We start from the raw sequence: 14,945 nt of genomic DNA, 5'->3' as shown, positions 1-14,945 counted from the left end.
GCACTGGCCCTGGAGTCAGGAAGACCTGAGTTCAAATTTGGCCTCTGACATGTACTATTTGGGTCACCTTGGGCAAGTCACTTACCCCCAGTTACCGCCCCCTCCCAAAAAAATGTTATTGTTAACCTTAAGGTTATTTCTTGATTTAAAGAGAAGAATTGTTCAACCACTATAACTAATGCAGATTCTTTCCCTCTATCAGAGGTTGGAAAGAAAGGACTGGTGAAGGGGAAGAGAAGTTGTAGAACTTTTCAGTATCATTGATGATAAATGAGGCACAGCTTAGAAAACACTGGTCTGACAACTTTTATTAGCACTAAATTCCCATTTTAAAAAGCCATAGCATCACATTTACCATAATATACCCTTTCTACAGTCTTCTTCAGAACCAAAGAAAAACCTCTTTTCAGGCCAACTGAATTTCTGAACAAAGCCAAACCATTTGGGCGGAATGTAGGGGAAGAGAGGAAAGAAAGCTCATAGTTCAATTGCAGCAGTGGGAGTGCTTCTTGGTACCTCCATTTGCACCCCAGGTCCAATTAAGGTTAACCACATTTCCTTCCCTACCAAGAAAGCTCTGGCTTTCTCTGAGTATGTTTGCCATTGCAACAGCTCTTCAGAATCTGGTTTCTTTCGACTTGGCAGGACGATCCTCTGAGAAGCAGAGAGGGAGGAACAGTGCCCCCCACATCAGAGTGGCTTCAAGGTTTTCCTGTTCTGGCATGATTGTAAAGCAGCCCACAGATGGAGGTCATGAGGGAAGCCAGCGGTTGCACCACCTCCTTAGCCTTGGGCCAATTCAGTACACAAAAGAATTGCTTTGTGATTTAAAATCAGCTGCAGACCTTTCTGTCTCTCTAGGGGTTAAGTGGCTACCATGGTGTTTTGTTCTTCTTTGGTAACATGATGCAATAATGAAGAAGCTTGAGCAGTACAAAAATAGCTTTCGGTAGAACAGTATCTGAAAGGCCAGGGCTTGATTAACTAGAAAAAAGCATTGTCACTGTGGGTACAAACCAAAATCATATTCTACTCCAAAAAAGACCAAGTATGTAGGCTGCAACAGATTTACCTAATTTTCCTTCAAAATCTAGTCTCATTGTTTCTGAGTATAGGTCTATATTAGTAACACTTAATCTCTCTACAGAGTACAAATAAATTCTGTTCTTGTTAAATGGACAGAATAATTTAGGGACTTCATTGCTCTTTGCTTTTATACATATTTAAAGATTGCCGCACAACCCCACAGTTGCTAGTTAATGGGGTAGTTTCGTTGAAGAAATAAGTATATTAAACAGGGAGATAATGTTTTATAAAAATGGTACCTGCTCATAAGACCAGCTATATACTGTTTTCCTCAGTTTCTAGTGACACCAGGGATGTGGTCATTCCCATTCTCATAAATTTTGCAACATTTCCACTCCAACAGCATTCTTTCTACTCTCACAGCCATTTATAAACTAACTCTTGTTTTTATTTTTAATTTCTTTTGAATCTCTCATTGCAAGTATATGCAATATCTGCAAATATTCAATTTTTTCCCTACTTGTACACATTCTAAAGCAACCAACTGATGTATTACATTACCAAACTAAAACTAGAAAAAGGGGTTAATTCTCACCCCTTTTTTCTTTCATTTCATTTCTCAACTAGAAGATATAAAATCTAACAGGTTTAACAGTTTAACCAAGGAGTGTTACCTACAGACCTAGGTGGTATCTATTAAGCATTATTGATTCCCACTATAATACTCAGTGCCCAAAGGCCTGCTCAGAAGATTGAGTAAGGATTGTCTTCCAATCTTGTAGTTAACCATCTCAAAATCTGAAGGTTCACTAGGAGATTGGGTTTCAAAGGTCAGGCTCTATTTCCTCTTCTCTGATATTATCCTTGGCATATTTACTTGAAATGTTTTTAAATCTTTTTCTGAGGATTTGTGCATGTGTCCCCTAAAATGTTAGAACTAGATCATGTAAGCTAATTCTTCATTTTGAAGTTGAGAAAATTGTAGCTGAATGAGATGAGATGACAAGTTACAGTATATTCTCAGAAATCATGGAGAAAGGCCCTCCTACTACTTTAAAAAAGGAATTGGCCTTATTCATTTCTATTAGGACCAATCAAGAAGCATTTATTTAAGCACCTACTGTGTATCAGGCAGAATTCTGCTTCTGCCTCAATGGTTGCTGTCTAATTCAGTTTCTCATCCATGAAGAAAAGAGGGTCACTCATAGCAGGCCTTGCTTCTGCTCCATTTTGACATTCTACCCTAAATAGCAATCTTTGGCTGTATATTCAGTGCCGATTTTCTGTCAGTATGTTTGGGTAAGATAAATCTTTCTTCTCCCCCAGTCCCCCCTTTTAGATCACCAGGCCACCTCAGGGAAGACTTCATTCCATGGGTTGAACCACATCTACTTTTCAGTCTATGGGTCTGGCATCATTACATTCTTTAACACTTAAGCCTTCATTTGCACCTTTTCTTTGTGGGAAGAACACTGAATTTGGAGAGGAGGTGGGTTCTAACCTTGATGGTCATTTACTTACCTATATGACCTTGGGTAAGCCTGCATTTTCCTCATCTGTAAAATAAGGGGGTAGGAGTAGATGACCTTATTCCCTCTTCCCTCCCAGATTTTTTGCAGTTTCTCCATTTGACAATCTGACAAAGAGGATATGTAAGGAATTATTTTTCAGACATGCCTTCTAGAATCTTGATTTCTTGTTGTCATTTGTAATCCCACTCATTCCTATTTCCTTTTTTCCCCCTATTTCCTTTTTTAAGAACCCCCAATTTCACTGTAACAGGTATTTATTCATTACCTGCTGTGTGAAAGTCACTGTAATACAAAGATGAAAGATTATGCAGTTTTTGCCCCAAGGAATTTATAATCTAATAGGACATAGGATCCATAAGCAAGTATAATACAGTTTTAACAGGATAGATTTGATAGGGGAAAATTAAGAAGTTCCAAAGTACTATAGGAAAGTTAAGGAAGGCAATTGCTCTTAATGAGATACTTTGCTAACACTCATATTCTTTGTAATTGAGGTAATAAACAGCAGGACTACTTTCCTACCTTAGGTTAAGCCTAAATCTCAAGAAGATGAGAAATATTGCTTAAAAAACGATTTACTTCAGGATGGAGTTCCTAAAAATATTGGATAGTCTTTACTATCCAATAGAAGTATTATTACTATCTTGTTGGACATATTAATTTCTGAGCATTTGGATTTGTACCCCCTTTATTCAAAAAAGACATGAGACAACTTATGATTTAAGCATAACACAAATGAGACAGTGAAAGAGAGAATGAGACAGAGACCATATAGAGGAAATAGAGGGGAGTAGATGTCACCAGGAACCAGAAATTAGATGGTTGTCATGATTAAACTGATTTTCTTTCTCTGATTTCCTGCCCACTGTGGCAAAAGGAGAAGCACATTGAGTAGTACATAATTTTTTTTCATTATTTATATGCACATTTTTTTAAATGAACGTGCATGGTTGAGAAAGAGAGAAATAGAAAACAGCTTACTCCTCATAATTCCCTAGGTCTGAAGCAGCAGATGCTGATTGAAGAAGAGTAGAGATCACTAAAAACAATCATATCCAGACATATAGACCTCAAATATAGAAGCCAGAGCAAGAAGGATCGGGTGGTAGGGGAAGCAGACCATGAAGTACATGCAGCTTGTAGCACCATAGAAGTTCTCCAATTCCTTCCATGCTATTGGGACTTCCCTTTTTGTTGTTATAAATTAGTTTATGACAGAACAGAATGGGTCTGACCCCCTTTGGGAAAAGAGGAAAAGAATGGCTCTGTTACCTTTGGAGACAAAACCCATTTATGTCCATATATACTTGTAATAAATGGACATTATATTACCAAAGTATATTGGTAGCCTTGGCTGCTGACTGGTGGACTGACTCAAGTACCCCAGAGGAGATCGAAAGATGGGCCACGTTTAGAAGTTCCCCGTTAGAGACATACCATCATTGCTTACCCCGATCCCTGATGTAGGTCAAAGGGTTGAGATTGTGTAAAACACATACTGATTATATTAAAGAGAAGTTACCTGATGTTGAATGTGGTCTGCATAAGCCCAAAGTTTTGGGGTTGGACTAGATGGAAGCTGAGATGCCTTCAGCTCTGAAAATCACTGGTCCCTTAGCTTCCCATACTTTCCACAGTTCATTGAAGGACTTTGCACTCCTGAGATCTAGTGAGAATACTTGTAAACGTCTTAACATAGTACCTGGCATGTAGTAGGTGTTTAATAAATGCTTTTCCTTCCTTCAGAGACTGTTTAGAGTATTACACCACATATTTATATTCATCTCTATTATCTGCCCTTGTTTCCATCTCTAATGTTTTTAAAAATTTGTTGGGTTGATTGGTTGATTAGTTCCCTATGATCTTATTATACACATCCTTCTTTTCCTCCTCATCAGAATTATTTCTCCTTGTGAATCTAGAATTTAATTTTTGATAAATACCCATCCCTCTTAAGCTGACTTCCCTTGTGAAAGGCTTGAGGGTGGGTGCCTCAGGTTGACAGAAACATTTTGGAAAGGAAAGATTAGCATAAAATATGTTTATTAAACATAAAATATGTTTAATACTTAAAAAGATGGGCATATAAAAATGCACCTGAGATGTACAGATTTGAAGAACTTGCTTCTCTGACGTGGAGAAGCAAAAATTTTGTAGCAAAACTAGTTTCTATTTGGGTAGTTGCTATTCATTCAATCTATAGAATTGCTCATTGCATGATTTGACCCAAAGAGTCCAATCCAAAGATTTTTAGCTCCCTGCCATTGCATCCCAGTGAAGCTCAGAATCTGGACCCAGCATGTAATCTCTACTTGGAAACTGAAAGAGCACTGATATATGGAGAGCATTTGTCTCCTGTGTTGATGTCAACTTGAAGAGAAGTCTATAGGGGAAATGACCCAAGGATCTGTCCTTGGTGCTGTTGTCTTTAGTTCAACAATGTTAACAGTACGCAGTTGATTTGTTGGTTGATTGAGACAGTATCTAAAAAGATTTTAAATAGTTCAAGATGAAGAGCCAAATATAGTAAGATAAAATTTAATATGCATAAATATAAAGTTCTGCAATTGAGTTTAAAAAAATAACCTGGACAATACTGGATTGAGAGTTGTTGTTATACAAATAGTACCCATGGGAAAGATCTGGGGATTTTGGTGGTCTGCAAGCTCAATATGAGTAAACAGGGTGACATAACACTAATAATAATGATAATAATAATATCTTAGACTGTATTAAGAAATCATGCTGTCCAGAACAAGGAAGATTATAGTCCCACTGTACTCTGACCTGATCAGACCACATATGGAGTATTGTGTTAATTCTGTACATTGTGTTTCAGGAAGGATATTGACAAAACTGGAACACGTGTAGAAGAAGGTGACCAGAATGGTGAGGAGACTTGGGACCATACCATATAAGACTCATTTGAAGGAACCAGAAATGTTTAGCTTGGAGAAGAGAATACTTAGTATGGGAGTGGGGAGGGAGAAGGCATGATGGTTTTTTCAAAGCATTTGAAAAGCATTTGAAAAGCATTTGCAAAGAAAGATTGGGCTTATTCTGCTTGGCCCTGGAGGGAGCAAGTAGTTGAAAGTTGTAGAGGTATACGTTTCAGATAGCTGTAAGGACAATTTTCCAAATATTAAAGCTATATAAAAATGGAATGGCCTATTCTAGTGTTTCCCTTCAGTTTTTCAAAATGAAGCTAAATGTAGCAGGTATTTTTTTTTTTTCATATGAGTTGGACCAGAGAGTTTCTGGGATCCCTTGTAATTATGAGATTCTATGAATTTTTGAATTCTCTAAACCTTTTGAAATTCATTCTCCGAAAATCTAGGGTACATGTCAGACTACATCAAACTTCCCTCTCTGTCACAAATTCTAAGATGGGGTGGTCATTTCTCCCAAAGTTTATCATAAAATTTCTCTTCTAGCAACTAATTAATTCTTGTTTGTGAGAATCACATCCAGAATAAAGATTGGTTTCTTAGCCTTTTGAAAGATGAAGTTATCATAAAGGCAAGTTATTAAATTATTAATTTCTGTGTTTTTAACAAGAAAGAAAACTTCTACAGCTGTCCAGATAAAATATCACTTCCATTTCTGTCTATGTTGATCTTCACCCTAATGTTCTTCACCATGCTTCCTTTCTCTAGTTTCTGGAGATAAGACATGTATTTGTTCACAATATACTACAGTTAATATCCTGCTTTCAATTTTATTGCTCTCTTTTTGATTTTCAAGATTTCTATTTTGGTGTTTAATTGGGAATTTTAAATTTCTTTTTCTAGTTTTTTTTAAATTATATGCCCAATTCCTTGATCTGCTTTTTCTCACTTTTATTAACATAAGTGTTTAGAAATATACATTTTCCACTCAGTACTGCTTCGGTAGCATCACACAAATTTCGGTTTGTTGTCTCATTGTTGTCATTATCTTTAGTGAAATTATCAATATTTCTATGATTTATTCTTTTAGGCACTCATTCTTTAGATTAGGTTATTTTCCAATTAGTTTTTAGATTATACCTCCAAGACTCTTTTTTGAATGTAATTTTAATTGCATTATAGTCCAAAAGGGGTGCATTTAATATTTCTGCTTTTCTGCATTTCTAGTCCTATTCAGTTTTCTCCAAAGTTCTATCATATCTAACTTTAATAAAATTATATTCATCTAACATATAGATGAATATAACTCCTTAACTCCTTTCTTATTTATTTTATGGTTAAATTTATCTAGTTCTGAAAGGGATAAATTGAGATCCCCCACTACTATAGTTTTACTGTCTATTTTCATTTAACTTTTCCTTTAAGAATTTGGATGCTGTGCCATTTGGTGTGTATATATTTAGTATTGATATTACTTCATTGTTGATGGTACCTTTTAGCAAAATGTAGTTTCCTTGATTATCTCTTTAATTAGGTATATTAATGATCGCCTTAGAAACATGTAATTTATCGTAGCATCTATTACGTAAGCTGCTGCATATGTCATATATATGAATATATAGTGACCTGTGCAAATAGCTGTACATAAAATTGACTTATTAAATACTTTTAGCTATCAGGACAGTAAGCTAAAATAATTCAGATTCAGCGAGCCTTTGTCAAAAACCTGATGTGTTCAGAATAGCCTTGTGCTAAGGCCCTAAACACTAGATTGAAGAGTTCACATTTGATATGGTATGTAGAGAGCCACCGTAAATTTTCAACATAATGAAAATTTGTTGATAAGATTGTCATATATACGATGGCTTGGGAATCAAAGATGGAAATAAGAAGACTAATTAAGATGATGTTGAAGGAATCCAGGTGTGAAGTATCATAGGCCTCCACAAAGGCTTTGGCAGTGGAAGTGAACATTAAATAAGAGTATAAAATGAATTCAGCAACTGTTCCTGACTCCCACTTTCATAAGTAGTTTGTGATGTATATTCCTGATTTTAATACTTCTGTTTTCATTCACTCAGCTCCATCATGTTCAGTCTCTTTTAACCTGTTATTTGCATCTGCAGTTTGTTAACTCCAATACAGTTCTCCCCAAACAGTACTTTCTCTTTAAAAAAATAATTAAAGCACATAAAAATACAAAAGAAAAAAAAACCCTCTCTTACTCCCTTTCTCCCCCGTTTCCTCCCTCCACCTCTATCCTTTTGCCTCTCCTCTCATTTTTCCCTTCTACTCTTCTCCCCCTCTGCCCCTTATTTCCTCTCTGCCTCTTTTTTTCTAAATATACTCACACATACATCTCCCTAGAAATGTAGTAGATTCTTACAAATTCACTCAAATCTGTTTCCCTGAGAAAGCATAGCTCCCACAAGCACAGTATTTCTACCTTTGCTTCATGGTTGGGGGACCTAGGGAACCAGGCCAGGAGAGCTGGGGGCCTGAGCCCTGACTAGAACTAGCATGTGTTGTGAGGGCCTGCCTTTGGATGCTGGGGAGGTAGGCTGAGGTTTGCAGCTTGGTCTTCAAGGCTCTATACAGAGTATGAAAATTATTCTCTCTGTGCACATCACATAATAGCCATTGCTTGACAAAATATAGTAATTAAAAAACATAGAAGGGAGTACTAGTAGAATGGAAGAGGAGGTCTAAGAATGCATGATTTAATTAACTCTATGAAGTGAAAGATAATTAAAATTTAAAGTTTTCACAGATAGTTTGGAAACAGAAGAAATATATTTTGTTTTCTTCCAAGTTAAAAATTTGGAATAGATGTGTTTAAAAATGAGAAGTGGATTTTAAGATATTTAAAAAGGGAACATTGAGTGCTATATAAAAGCATTAAAATACTCCAGGGTATATTTTATTGGTTCATTTACTCACAACCTTGTCCCTCACATTATACCCAAGGCATGTATTAATGAGCTAATAAAACATGCCATGTCATGTTTTACTGCTTGTTGGGCATCTGTTAGCACTAACATCAGTCACAAATCCAAGACTTTGATGATGGCGGTGGTGATAATGATAAATACCTATAATTTTACTGACATCTTTTTTTCTTTGAAGTAGACAGTCTCTCTTAAATCATCCATTGAACATGAAAATGTTGAAATTGGTACAGAATTAAAGCCTATTGTGTGGCTGTCTTCAGGAATGATTTAGATTCAAAGGAGAACAGAAACAAGCAAACTTAGTATGAGGTAAAACACTGCAGATGAGATGGAGGAATGGCAGCTTGCATCAGAATAGGTCATGATGTGAAGGCTGCTGGAAATAAAGAAAAGATAGAAAAGTTATGGTTGCTAAATGTAGCCATTTTTGATTAGTTAGGCCATCAAGTTCAGGACAGATCAGATTGGTGTAAGGTTTTGTTTTGTTGGAAGAGGGATCGTATTAAATTTAAATCTGTGCAGAATTTGGATGCAAGCTATACAAATAGTTAGTCAGCACCACACGACAACCTTGAAAGAGAGTTAATTTTATTTGGTATTAACAATAAATCATATTTCTATAATACTTTGAGTTTTACAAACTACCCAAAAGATCAGACAATTTGTTTGCTTATTTAAATTATTTAAAAGACTACAGATGGGGCAGCTAGGTGGCTTGGTGAATGGAACAACCAGCCCTGGAGTCTGGAGGACCTGAGTTCAAATCTAGCCTCAGATACTTACTAGCTGCGTGATCCTGGGCAAGTCACTTAACCCAGATTGCCTCAAAAAAAAAAATGATTATGAATGTAATAACAAACCATTTTCTGAGAATAAGTCCTTGACATAAAAAAGGTTAAAAGACTAGGAAAAGGGATTGGATCTGTGATTTCACTGGTTTTCAGAACTCTTTAATAAGGAAACCCCCTACTAATGTTGGCATTTTTTTTCTGCAACTTAAAGTCTTGGAGTTGCTTAGAGCACTAAGAGGTTAAGTGACTTACCTAGGGTGATACAGACAGTATGGGTCAGAGACAGATCTGTCTGACTCCAAGTCCAGCCTTCTTTTCGCTGTGCCTCTAGTAAAGAATAACTGTTGGGCAGCTAGGTGGCATGGTGGATAGAGTGCCGGGCCTGAAGTTAGGAAGACTCATTTTCCTGAGTTTAAATCTGGCCTCAGACACTTAAGAGTTGTGTGACACTGGACTAGTCATTTTAACCCTATTTGCCTCAGTTTCCTTATCTGTAAAATGAACTGGAGAAGGAAATAGCAAACGTGTTATCTTTGCCATAATGGACACAACTGAAAACGACTGAACAACAAATTCTAAACATTTCAGAGATCTGTGATTTCATCAGTTTTGTTGTTACTTCCATTGATGCAGATAGCAATTCTATAACTTAAGGGAAGGTTTTCAGGATTTACTCGGGCTAGAAAATTCTTAACTTTGCAGTTAACCTAGTGAGGAGTCTCTCAGAACTTCAACTAGGCTGGGCCTCAGGCCTATGAGCAGTGCCTGGCACACAGTAAACATTTAACATGATGCTTCTTTTTTTTAATTTCTTTTTTTTATTTTTAGGCAATTGGGGTTAAGTGCCTTGCCCAGGGTCACACAGCTAGTAAGTGTCAAGTGTTTGGTCTGAGGCCGCATTTGAACTCAGGTCCTTCTGACTCCAAGACCAGTGCTCTATCCATTGCACCTCCTAGCATGGTGCTTCTTGACTGAATGAGTGAGTTGTCCACTGATTGACTAACTGTATCTGAAGCCTTTTCAGCCTAATAGGGAGGTACTTCTTCCTAATAGGGAGGTACTTCTGAATTTTGTGTGCCACTGACCATCTCCACACCATGTTTTTAGAGACCAACAAAGAAATTGGTGGAGTTGGTTTCCTCATGTGCCTAAAGGCAACAAGAAACATGGAATGCTTGGTCACCTCATCTTGTAGTGTATATGATGAGCATAAGCAAAAAGATTACTCTGAGGATAGTTGTGGGTTCTATACCAGTAACCATTCCAGAGGTTGAAGAATTCTGTCACAGAACTCTCCAAAGTCATCACATACTTCAGTACTAAGTGATTTCGGTACAAAGACAGGCATAGGAGAATAGGGCAAAAGGTGTGTTGGAAAGAGTGGCAAAGGTTTGAGAATAGAAGGTATGTTAGACAATCTAAGTAACTCACTCCTATACAATATATCATAAATACTTTCTTCTAAAACAAAGGATAGAGGAAACTAGGGGGCACTGTGGATGGAGCTCTGAATCTGGATTCAGGAAAACCTGAATTCAGATCCTACTCAGATACTAGCTATGTGACCTTAGCCAAGTCACTTAACCTCTACCTCAGTTTCCTTATTTGTAAAGTGGTGATTATAGTAGTGTCTACCTCCCATAGTGGTTGTGAGGATAAGATGAGATAATATTTTTAAAATGTTTTGCAAGTCTTAAGGCGCCACATGAGTACTAGCTAGTTATTACTGTTATTATTTTATAAGAGAATCAGAAAGTGCAGGACATAGTAAGCATCAAGCAACATCACAGAATATCAAGTTACTATATCTTAGTGAATAGAAAACAATGAGCAGAAGGACTAATTACTGATAGATGAATGAATGAATGAAAAAGCATTTATTAAGAGTTTACAATGTGGTAAGTGCTGGAGATACAAACAGAAAAGCAAAATAGTCAATTTTCTCAAGAGTTTACATTCTAATGGAAGAGAAAACACATACAGGAGTTTTTAGCCAAAGTCAGATAGAAAGGACCACTGTCCTTAAGGTACAGTGACAAACAAATGGTAATACATCTTCTTCAATGTCATTTCCATTAATAAAACCCTATCTGTTTCTGTGGTTGAACCATTTGACAGTGTCAAGGACTTTGGTGGTGATAAGTCATAAAGGCACATATACAATCATGTTACTGAGATACTTATCAAGACTATGAAATCTCTCTTGGCAACTCAAATGATTTTCTTAGGGCCTTGTCAAGGAGTATTTGAAAAAATAAAGAATATACAATTATTAAACAAGCTGAGTTCTTCCAAGAAGTATGAGTAAAACAATATGTCATCAACTTCAAATGTAGATGAATGATGAAAATGATAACATAAATATCAACTAATATGTATTTTGTAGCTTTCATTTTATTCTTTTCGATAAAGACGATTCATTACATGCATAACTCTGATTAAAAGTTTATACTTTTACTGTTATATGGATAAATTTACATAAATTTATCCCCAAATCCTTAATTAGGCCATGTACCACAATTTGGGGTTCAAAGATATTCTCACTATAAAAGTAAGCAACCATCCCAGAGATTCTTCCAGCTCATGGGTTCATAGATTTAGATATGGAAGGAATCCTAGAAGCCATTGAATCAAACCCCTCATTTAGCAGATAGGGAAATTGAGGTAGAGAGAGGTTAAGGGATTTGCCCAGCATCTTACAGTTAGTAAGTGTGTGAGGCAAGATTCAAACTCAAGTCTTCCTAATGCCAGATCCACCAGTAACACTACCTAATCCTTTCTAGGAATTTTGTTGGCCTTATTACTTCAATAACTTATAAGAAGGGGCTTATAGAATATAATCCAGCCTATTCACAGATTTGTCTCTCTGAAGGGTTATTCAAAATGGAGCCACCATGAATATGGAAGATGTCTTAAACAATTTAAATTCATTTTAAAATGAAATGGTTAAGTATGAATATATTATGATTTTGTCTGGACATATTTTACTTTCAGCAAAGTGTGTATGCAATTAGTAAATTATAACATTTATTTGTGAAGAAAATATTAGAGCAGTATTAGGTTTAAGGAAGAAAAGGCTCAAAGTTTCACGATTAGCTTCTTTATTAAGAATGGTGTATTACAAGGTGACAGATGTGTGTTTGTATATTTCTTCATCCTATCCATCTTTCAAGGTAATGGCTTCTGAGATAACCTCTGCCGCAGACTTATTATGTCCCTGTGAAATGGGTCTGTCGTTGGATGGTTGTTTTAAATTCATGCCTCCGACAGCTTTTCACCTAAGTTCCATTTTCCATTCACATCATAAAATCTTCTTTTCTTTCTTCTTGTGCCTCAGACATGGTTCTGCCATTCTGAATTTCAGTTCTTTTATCTGGTTTGCAACTGTGTGAGCATAAGGTCAGCGACTTGTTAAAAAGTTATAAAGCAGTTCAGTGGTAGAGACCTTAAATCTCAAGATCCTTCATCCATTTCCCTGTTTGCTGGGTCATTGTATGCCTCTCATCTATTGCTTGATCCCAGTGTATAATAAATGTGAGCAAGAGAACAATCCAGTGGTTTCCATGGTTGGAATTTTCTTGCTACCTAAATTATTCAATGATACTCTTCTGAACCCGACCCCTAATCGTGTTCCAGAAAACCATAATCTTAGCTGATATGTGTTTCTGTTCTTCCAGAACTGGTTTTAAAAGAAAGGGAAGATAGGAAAAAGAGAAAATAGATTTTTGTTCATTGAAATAATTGAATTTAATTTGGAGCAAAAAAATGTATGTAGGTATACACAGTTACTTTCTGAAAATCAGAAATTCCATTGAATATAAATGCTGTTAGTGATCTTTTCATGTATTCTGTAAAGCAAGTCTAGAATAAATATTAGTAAAATGGCACAGAAATCTAATGCAATATTACAAGATACGTATAAAACCCAGATTATATTTGCTCCCATCACCTTCCTGCCTACAATGTATAATGGAGTGTCAGTAAACAATGAATTTCAATGTAATGCTCATCACATCATTTTCTTTGCATTTCAGAATTCTGATACATTTCCCATTAGTCATATATTTTCTTTTGCCCTGTAACCTAGCACCCTTTAGCATGTACACATGACAGACAGATTAGAGATTAATGGAGGGATTAAATTTCATTTGTTACCAATTTCTTTACAGATAATAGCTTTAGAAAGTGATAGTGTTTATTTAGATCTTATTCATAAATATACCACAATACTTCAATAAACCAGTCAATGGTTAGATTCTAGTTTTGAAATTTCAAACTAAATGAGGATTTCTGGAAGATGTTTAAATCCTTTATTTTTAAAAGTTTCTCAAGTGTAATAGTCTCCTGATTTGGCAAATTCCATATGCTGAATGTGTGACTCTTTAATAATTAAAAATCTTAGAGTGTCTGAGGTTCATTATTCTGAACATGAATTCAAATTGTACAGTACTGTCATTTTAGAAGGTGTTAGGTCTGAGGAATCTTTTTGTAGAGAGTGGATGACCCACAGAAAAATGAAATGAGGACTATGAAGCCAAAAATTGTTTAGTAGAATTTTTTTAAACAAAATAGAGAATATCTACTTAGCTGCTTTTAAAATTGACAACAAAGAACATAAAGCTCTTAATAAAGGAAACAAGTAATAATTTTCAAATGGACTTCAGTTCTCTATAATTGCCACAAAGGCAGGAGATGAAGAAAAAGGAAAAGGAATAGAGGGAGGAAAAGTGAGATACAGACTGAGAAGTAAAGACAAAAAAACAAAGGGGCCAGTAAAGGCAACTCATCACTATTTACTACTGGTTTTTTTTTAAACCTATGTATTACACAAGAGATAAGCATGGCTTGAAGTTTTTATTAAAAATGTTTATAATCATGAGTTTATTGAAATCCTCTCTCCCTCATGTTCAAAGGAGAAATATGCTGACTTTCTGCTCTGAGCAATAGAAAGTGTTTCATTCATTTTACAAAGCAAAACACTGACTTTTATAGAACAACATCCCTCTTATATGACTTTGAGTAGTGGTGAAAACACAGGATTTGAAAACAGAAACTCATATTTGAGTTCCGCCTCCGCCACCAATGTCACTTTATTTAAGACTCAATTTCCTCATCTGTTAAAAGGGGATAATATTTGCACTACTTACCTCTCAGGAATTATGTTTGGAAAGCTCTTTTTAAATGCTAAAGCATAAATTATTAGTATAGTCCTACCAAAAATAATACTTATGATGCAACTTTGTTATTATAGGCATAGGAAAGATTAATTGAATTTACCACCAGAGCTCAACCCTAAATTAACAGTTCTCCACCGTTTGTAAAAGATTGAACTGAATTATATGCTAAGGCCCAGAATATAAAATCATAGCCTCAGAATGCTAGAACTACAAGTGACCTTAGACATCCTTTCATCTGACTTCCATATTTTATAGCTGAAGAAACTGAGGCTCACAGATATTAAGTGCTTTGCCTAAAACCACAGACCCCATAAGTGATAGGATGAGCTCTTGAATCCAGGTCTTTGTGACTTTAAATCCAGTAATCTTTCTATTCCTCCAAGAAAGGACTTTTTTTTTTTTTAAAGGAGAAGTGGGTTACATCCCTGGTATAAGCTTATTTTCTTATTTGCTCCTTCCCTTCAAAGTGGAAATTAGTATTTTTTTAAAATAATAATTATTGAGGGTTCTGGTTGGGCAGAGTTTTAACGTGAGTTTGTGGTATAGGATTGAACTTCAAATAATGGTCCTTTTTCAGTTT

At 35.8% G+C, this 14,945-nt stretch overlaps 1 protein-coding gene across 1 annotated transcript in view; it reads left to right on the top strand.

Moving 5' to 3' along the window:
- PDSS2 (decaprenyl diphosphate synthase subunit 2) overlaps positions 1-14,945 on the top strand; it is a 277,537-nt gene that overhangs the window by 199,159 nt on the left and 63,433 nt on the right. The window lies entirely within an intron of this gene.

The sequence above is a fragment of the Vombatus ursinus genome, unplaced genomic scaffold, assembly GCF_900497805.2.
Source record: "Vombatus ursinus unplaced genomic scaffold, bare-nosed wombat genome assembly UNPS02000582.1, whole genome shotgun sequence".
NCBI lineage: Eukaryota > Metazoa > Chordata > Mammalia > Diprotodontia > Vombatidae > Vombatus > Vombatus ursinus.
This window is presented reverse-complemented; position numbering and strand designations above follow the sequence as displayed.